The following is an 11103-nucleotide window of genomic DNA, read 5'->3' on the forward strand; positions in this document are numbered from 1 at the left end:
TAACATATAACGCATAACGTATATCGTATACCGTATAACGTATAACGTATAACGTATAACGTATAACGTATAACGTATAACGCCTAACGAATATCGTATAACGTATAACGTATAACGTATAACGTATAACGTATAACGTATAACGTATAACGTATAACGTATTACGTATAACGTATAACGTATAACGTATAACGTATAACGTATAACGTATCACGAATAACGTAAAACGCATAACGTATATCGTATACCGTATAACGTATAACGTATAACGTATAACGTATAACGTATAACGTATAACGTATAACGTATAACGTATAACGCATAACGAATAACGTATAACGTATAACCTATGACGTATAACGTATAACGTATAACGTATAACATATAACGCATAACGTATATCCTATACCGTATAACGTATAACGTATAACGTATAACGTATAACGTATAACGTATAACGCCTAACGAATAACGTATAACGTATAACCTATGACGTATAACGTATAACGTATAACGTATCACGTATACCGTATAACGTATAACGTATAACGTATTACGTATAACGTATAACGTATAACGTATAACGTATCACGAATAACGTAAAACGCATAACGTATATCGTATACCGTATAACGTATAACGTATAACGTATAACGCACAACGAATCACGTATAACGTATAACCTATGACGTATAACGTATAACGCATAACGTATATCGTATACCATATAACGTATAACGTATAACGTATAACGTATAACGTATAACGTATAACGCCTAACGAATATCGTATAACGTATAACCTATGACGTATAACGTATAACGTATAACGTATCACGTATATCGTATAACGTATAACGTATAACGTATAACGTATAACGCCTAACGAATAACGTATAACGTATAACCTATGACGTATAACGTATAACGTATAACGTATCACGTATATCGTATAACGTATAACGTATAACGTATAACGTATAACGCCTAACGAATAACGTATAACGTATAACCTATGACGTATAACGTATAACGTATAACGTATCACGTATACCGTATAACGTATAACGTATAACGTATTACGTATAACGTATAACGTATAACGTATAACGTATAACGTATAACGTATAACGTATAACGTATAACGTATAACGTATAACGTATAACGTATAACGTATAACGTATAACGTATAACGTATAACGTATAACGTATAACGTATAACGTATAACGTATAACGTATAACGTATAACGTATAACGTATAACGTATAACGTGTATCGTATAACGTGTAACGTATATCGTAAAACGTATAACGTGTAACGTATAACGTGTAACGTATAACGTATAACGTATAACGTAAAACGTATAACGTATAACGTATAACGTATAACGTATGACGTACAACGTATACCGTATCACGTATAATGTATTACGAATAACGTGTAACGTATAACGTATAACATATAACGCATAACGTATATCCTATACCGTATAACGTATAACGTATAACGTATAACGCATAACGTATCCTATACCGTATAACGTATAACGTATAACGTATAACGCATAACGTATTATATAACGTATAACGCATAACGTATAACGTATACCGTATAACGTATAACGTATAACGTATAACGTATAAGGTATAACGTATAACGTATAACGTACAATGTATAACGTATAACGTATAACGTAAAACGTATAACGTATAACGTATAACGTATAACGTATAACGAATAACGTAAAACGTATAAGGCATAACGTATTATATTACGTATAGCGTATAACGTATAACGTATAACGTATATCGTAAAACGTATAACGTATAACGTATAACGTATAACGTAAAACGTATAACGCATAACGTATAACGTATACCGTATAACGTATAACGTATAACGTATAACGTATAAGGTATAACGTATAACGTATAACGTACAATGTATAACGTATAACGTATAACGTAAAACGTATAACGTATAACGTATAACGTATAACGTATAACGAATAACGTAAAACGTATAAGGCATAACGTATTATATAACGTATAACGTATAACGTATAACGTATAACGTATAACGTATAACGTATAACGTATAACGTCTAACGTATAACGTATAACGTATAACGCATAACGAATAACGTATAACGTATAACCTATGACGTATAACGTATAACGTATAACGTATAACGTATAACGTATAACGAATAACGTAAAACGTATAAGGCATAACGTATTATATAACGTATAACGTATAACGTATAACGTATAACGTATAACGCATAACGTATAACGTATAACGTATAACGTATGAGGTATAACGTATAACGTATAACGTATAACGTATAACGTATAACGTATCACGTATAACGTATCACGTATAACGTATAACGTATAACGTATAACGTATAACGTATAACGTGTATCGTATAACGTATAACGTATATCGTAAAACGTATAACGTGTAACGTATAACGTGTAACGTATAACGTATAACGTATAACGTAAAACGTATAACGTATAACGTATAACGTATACCGTATGACGTACAACGTATACCGTATCACGTATAATGTATTACGAATAACGTGTAACGTATAACGTATAGCGTATAACGTATAACGTATAACGTATAACGTATAACGTATAACGTATAACGTATAACGTATAACGTATAAGGTATAACGTAAAACGTATAACGTATAACGTATGAAGTACAACGTATACCGTATCACGTATAATGTGTTACGAATAACGTGTAACGTATAACGTATAACGTATAACGTATAACGTATAACGTATAACGAATAACGTAAAACGTATAACGCATAACGTATTATATAACGTATAACGTATAACGTATAACGTATAACGTATAACGTATAACGTATAACGTATAACGTATAACGTAAAACGTATAACGCATAACGTATAACGTATACCGTATAACGTATAACGTATAACGTATAACGTATAAGGTATAACGTATAACGTATAACGTACAATGTATAACGTATAACGTATAACGTAAAACGTATAACGTATAACGTATAACGTATAACGTATAACGAATAACGTAAAACGTATAAGGCATAACGTATTATATAACGTATAGCGTATAACGTATAACGTATAACGTATATCGTAAAACGTATAACGTATAACGTATAACGTATAACGTAAAACGTATAACGCATAACGTATAACGTATACCGTATAACGTATAACGTATAACGTATAACGTATAAGGTATAACGTATAACGTATAACGTACAATGTATAACGTATAACGTATAACGTAAAACGTATAACGTATAACGTATAACGTATAACGTATAACGTATAACGAATAACGTAAAACGTATAAGGCATAACGTATTATATAACGTATAACGTATAACGTATAACGTATAACGTATAACGTATAACGTATGACGTACAACGTAGACCGTATCACGTATAATGTATTCCGAATAACGTGTAACGTATAGCGTATAACGTATAACGTATAACGTATAACGTATAACGTATAACGTATGACGTACAACGTATACCGTATCACGTATAATGTATTACGAATAACGTGTAACGTATAACGTATAACGTATAACGTATAACGTATAACGTATAACGTATAACGTATGACGTACAACGTATACCGTATAACGTATAATGTATTACGAATAACGTGTAACGTATAACGTATAACGTATAACGTATAACGTATAACGTATAACGTATAATGTATAACGTATAACGTATAACGTAAAACGTATAACGTATAACGTATAACGTATAACGTATAACGTATAACGTATAGCGTATAACGTATAACGTATAACGTATAACGTATAACGTATAACGTATAACGTATAACGTATAACGTATAACCTATAGCGTATAACGTATAACGTATAACGTATAACGTATAACGTATAACGTATAACGTAGAACGCATAACGTATAACGTATAACGTATAACGTATGAGGTATAACGTATAACGTATAACGTATAACGTATAACGTATAACGTATCACGTATAACGTATCACGTATAACGTATAACGTATAACGTATAACGTATAACGTATAACGTATAACGTATAACGTACAACGTATAACGTATATCGTAAAACGTATAACGTGTAACGTATAACGTGTAACGTAAAACGTATAACGTATAACGTAAAACGTATAACGTATAACGTATAACGTATAACGTATGACGTATAACGTATAACGTATAACGTATAACGTATAACGTATAACGTATAACCTATGACGTATAACGTATAACGCATAACGTATATCGTATACCATATAACGTATAACGTATAACGTATAACGTATAACGCATAACGAATAACGTATAACGTATAACGTATAACATATAACGCATAACGTATATCCTATACCGTATAACGTATAACGTATAACGTATAACGCATAACGTATTATATAACGTATAACGTATAACGTATAACGTATAACGTATAACGTATAACGTATAACGTATAACGCATAACGTATAACGTATACCGTATAACGTATAACGTATAACGTATAACGTATAAGGTATAACGTATAACGTATAACGTACAATGTATAACGTATAACGTATAACGTAAAACGTATAACGTATAACGTATAACGTATAACGTATAACGAATAACGTAAAACGTATAAGGCATAACGTATTATATTACGTATAGCGTATAACGTATAACGTATAACGTATATCGTAAAACGTATAACGTATAACGTATAACGTATAACGTATAACGTAAAACGTATAACGCATAACGTATAACGTATACCGTATAACGTATAACGTATAACGTATAACGTATAAGGTATAACGTATAACGTATAACGTACAATGTATAACGTATAACGTATAACGTATAACGTAAAACGTATAACGTATAACGTATAACGTATAACGTATAACGAATAACGTAAAACGTATAAGGCATAACGTATTATATAACGTATAACGTATAACGTATAACGTATAACGTATAACGTATAACGTATAACGTATAACGTATAACGTCTAACGTATAACGTATAACGTATAACGCATAACGAATAACGTATAACGTATAACCTATGACGTATAACGTATAACGTATAACGTATAACGTATAACGTATAACGAATAACGTAAAACGTATAAGGCATAACGTATTATATAACGTATAACGTATAACGTATAACGTATAACGTATAACGCATAACGTATAACGTATAACGTATAACGTATGAGGTATAACGTATAACGTATAACGTATAACGTATAACGTATAACGTATCACGTATAACGTATCACGTATAACGTATAACGTATAACGTATAACGTATAACGTATAACGTGTATCGTATAACGTATAACGTATATCGTAAAACGTATAACGTGTAACGTATAACGTGTAACGTATAACGTATAACGTATAACGTAAAACGTATAACGTATAACGTATAACGTATAACGTATGACGTACAACGTATACCGTATCACGTATAATGTATTACGAATAACGTGTAACGTATAACGTATAACGTATAGCGTATAACGTATAACGTATAACGTATAACGTATAACGTATAACGTATAACGTATAACGTATAACGTATAAGGTATAACGTAAAACGTATAACGTATAACGTATGAAGTACAACGTATACCGTATCACGTATAATGTGTTACGAATAACGTGTAACGTATAACGTATAACGTATAACGTATAACGTATAACGTATAACGAATAACGTAAAACGTATAACGCATAACGTATTATATAACGTATAACGTATAACGTATAACGTATAACGTATAACGTATAACGTATAACGTATAACGTATAACGTAAAACGTATAACGCATAACGTATAACGTATACCGTATAACGTATAACGTATAACGTATAACGTATAAGGTATAACGTATAACGTATAACGTACAATGTATAACGTATAACGTATAACGTAAAACGTATAACGTATAACGTATAACGTATAACGTATAACGAATAACGTAAAACGTATAAGGCATAACGTATTATATAACGTATAGCGTATAACGTATAACGTATAACGTATATCGTAAAACGTATAACGTATAACGTATAACGTATAACGTAAAACGTATAACGCATAACGTATAACGTATACCGTATAACGTATAACGTATAACGTATAACGTATAAGGTATAACGTATAACGTATAACGTACAATGTATAACGTATAACGTATAACGTAAAACGTATAACGTATAACGTATAACGTATAACGTATAACGTATAACGAATAACGTAAAACGTATAAGGCATAACGTATTATATAACGTATAACGTATAACGTATGACGTACAACGTAGACCGTATCACGTATAATGTATTCCGAATAACGTGTAACGTATAGCGTATAACGTATAACGTATAACGTATAACGTATAACGTATAACGTATGACGTACAACGTATACCGTATCACGTATAATGTATTACGAATAACGTGTAACGTATAACGTATAACGTATAACGTATAACGTATAACGTATAACGTATAACGTATAACGTATAACGTATGACGTACAACGTATACCGTATAACGTATAATGTATTACGAATAACGTGTAACGTATAACGTATAACGTATAACGTATAACGTATAACGTATAACGTATAATGTATAACGTATAACGTATAACGTAAAACGTATAACGTATAACGTATAACGTATAACGTATAACGTATAACGTATAGCGTATAACGTATAACGTATAACGTATAACGTATAACGTATAACGTATAACGTATAACGTATAACGTATAACCTATAGCGTATAACGTATAACGTATAACGTATAACGTATAACGTATAACGTATAACGTAGAACGCATAACGTATAACGTATAACGTATAACGTATGAGGTATAACGTATAACGTATAACGTATAACGTATAACGTATAACGTATCACGTATAACGTATCACGTATAACGTATAACGTATAACGTATAACGTATAACGTATAACGTATAACGTATAACGTACAACGTATAACGTATATCGTAAAACGTACAACGTGTAACGTATAACGTGTAACGTAAAACGTATAACGTATAACGTAAAACGTATAACGTATAACGTATAACGTATAACGTATGACGTATAACGTATAACGTATAACGTATAACGTATAACGTATAACGTATAACCTATGACGTATAACGTATAACGCATAACGTATATCGTATACCATATAACGTATAACGTATAACGTATAACGTATAACGCATAACGAATAACGTATAACGTATAACGTATAACATATAACGCATAACGTATATCCTATACCGTATAACGTATAACGTATAACGTATAACGTATAACGTATAACGTATAACGTATAGCGCCTAACGAATAACGTATAACGTATAACCTATGACGTATAACGTATAACGTATAACGTATCACGTATACCGTATAACGTATAACGTATAACGTATTACGTATAACGTATAACGTATAACGTATAACGTATAACGTATAACGTATCACGAATAACGTAAAACGCATAACGTATATCGTATACCGTATAACGTATAACGTATAACGTATAACGTATAACGTATAACGCATAACGAATAACGTATAACGTATAACCTATGACGTATAACGTATAACGCATAACGTATATCGTATACCATATAACGTATAACGTATAACGTATAACGTATAACGTATAACGTATAACGCCTAACGAATATCGTATAACGTATAACGTATAACGTATAACGTATAACGTATAACGTACAACGTATAACGTATAACGTATAACGTATAACGTATAACGTATAACGTATAACGTATAACGTATAACGTATAACGTACAACGTATACCGTATCACGTATAATGTATTACGAATAACGTGTAACGTATAACGTATAACGTATAACGTGTAACGTATAACGTATATCGTATAACATATAACGCATAACGTATATCGTATACCGTATAACGTATAACGTATAACGTATAACGTATAACGTATAACGTATAACGCCTAACGAATAACGTAAAACGTATAACCTATGACGTATAACGTATAACGTATAACGTATAACGTATATCGTATAACGTATAACGTATAACGTATTACGTATAACGTATAACGTATAACGTATAACGTATAACGTATAACGTATCACGAATAACGTAAAACGCATAACGTATATCGTATACCGTATAACGTATAACGTATAACGTATAACGTATAACGTATAACGTATAACGTATAACGTATAACGCATAACGAATAACGTATAACGTATAACCTATGACGTATAACGTATAACGTATAACGTATAACATATAACGCATAACGTATATCCTATACCGTATAACGTATAACGTATAACGTATAACGTATAACGTATAACGTATAACGCCTAACGAATAACGTATAACGTATAACCTATGACGTATAACGTATAACGTATAACGTATCACGTATACCGTATAACGTATAACGTATAACGTATTACGTATAACGTATAACGTATAACGTATAACGTATCACGAATAACGTAAAACGCATAACGTATATCGTATACCGTATAACGTATAACGTATAACGTATAACGCATAACGAATCACGTATAACGTATAACCTATGACGTATAACGTATAACGCATAACGTATATCGTATACCATATAACGTATAACGTATAACGTATAACGTATAACGTATAACGTATAACGCCTAACGAATATCGTATAACGTATAACCTATGACGTATAACGTATAACGTATAACGTATCACGTATATCGTATAACGTATAACGTATAACGTATAACGTATAACGACTAACGAATAACGTATAACGTATAACCTATGACGTATAACGTATAACGTATAACGTATCACGTATACCGTATAACGTATAACGTATAACGTATTACGTATAACGTATAACGTATAACGTATAACGTATAACGTATAACGTATAACGTATCACGAATAACGTAAAACGCATAACGTATATCGTATACCGTATAACGTATAACGTATAACGTATAACGCATAACGAATAACGTATAACGTATAACCTATGACGTATAACGTATAACGCATAACGTATATCGTATACCATATAACGTATAACGTATAACGTATGACGTATAACGTATAACGTATAACGTATAACGTATAACGTATAACGTATAACGTATAACGTATAACGTATAACGTATAACGTATAACGTATAACGTATAACGTATAACGTATAACGTATAACGTATAACGTATAACGTATAACGTATAACGTATAACGTATAACGTATAACGTATAACGTATAACGTATAACGTGTATCGTATAACGTGTAACGTATATCGTAAAACGTATAACGTGTAACGTATAACGTGTAACGTATAACGTATAACGTATAACGTAAAACGTATAACGTATAACGTATAACGTATAACGTATGACGTACAACGTATACCGTATCACGTATAATGTATTACGAATAACGTGTAACGTATAACGTATAACGTATAACGTACAACGTATAACGTATATCGTAAAACGTATAACGTGTAACGTATAACGTGTAACGTAAAACGTATAACGTATAACGTAAAACGTATAACGTATAACGTATAACGTATAACGTATGACGTATAACGTATAACGTATAACGTATAACGTATAACGTATAACGTATAACCTATGACGTATAACGTATAACGCATAACGTATATCGTATACCATATAACGTATAACGTATAACGTATAACGTATAACGCATAACGAATAACGTATAACGTATAACGTATAACATATAACGCATAACGTATATCCTATACCGTATAACGTATAACGTATAACGTATAACGTATAACGTATAACGTATAACGTATAACGTATAGCGCCTAACGAATAACGTATAACGTATAACCTATGACGTATAACGTATAACGTATAACGTATCACGTATACCGTATAACGTATAACGTATAACGTATTACGTATAACGTATAACGTATAACGTATAACGTATAACGTATAACGTATCACGAATAACGTAAAACGCATAACGTATATCGTATACCGTATAACGTATAACGTATAACGTATAACGTATAACGTATAACGCATAACGAATAACGTATAACGTATAACCTATGACGTATAACGTATAACGCATAACGTATATCGTATACCATATAACGTATAACGTATAACGTATAACGTATAACGTATAACGTATAACGCCTAACGAATATCGTATAACGTATAACGTATAACGTATAACGTATAACGTATAACGTACAACGTATAACGTATAACGTATAACGTATAACGTATAACGTATAACGTATAACGTATAACGTATAACGTATAACGTATAACGTATAACCTATGACGTATAACGTATAACGCATAACGTATATCGTATACCATATAACGTATAACGTATAACGTATAACGTATAACGCATAACGAATAACGTATAACGTATAACGTATAACATATCACGCATAACGTATATCCTATACCGTATAACGTATAACGTATAACGTATAACGTATAACGTATAACGTATAACGTATAGCGCCTAACGAATAACGTATAACGTATAACCTATGACGTATAACGTATAACGTATAACGTATCACGTATACCGTATAACGTATAACGTATAACGTATTACGCATAACGTATATCGTATACCATATAACGTATAACGTATAACGTATAACGTATAACGTATAACGTATAACGCCTAACGAATATCGTATAACGTATAACGTATAACGTATAACGTATAACGTATAACGCATAGCGAATAACGTATAACGTATAACCTATGACGTATAACGTATAACGTATAACGTATAACGTATAACGTATAACGTATAACGTATAACGTATAACGTATAACGTATAACGTATAACGTATAACGTATAACGTATAACGTATAACGTATAACGTATAACGTATAACGTATAACGTATAACGTATAACGTATAACGTATAACGTATAACGTATAACGTATAACGTATAACGTATAACGTATAA

The sequence above is a fragment of the Ptiloglossa arizonensis genome, unplaced genomic scaffold (assembly GCF_051014685.1).
Source record: "Ptiloglossa arizonensis isolate GNS036 unplaced genomic scaffold, iyPtiAriz1_principal scaffold0020, whole genome shotgun sequence".
NCBI lineage: Eukaryota > Metazoa > Arthropoda > Insecta > Hymenoptera > Colletidae > Ptiloglossa > Ptiloglossa arizonensis.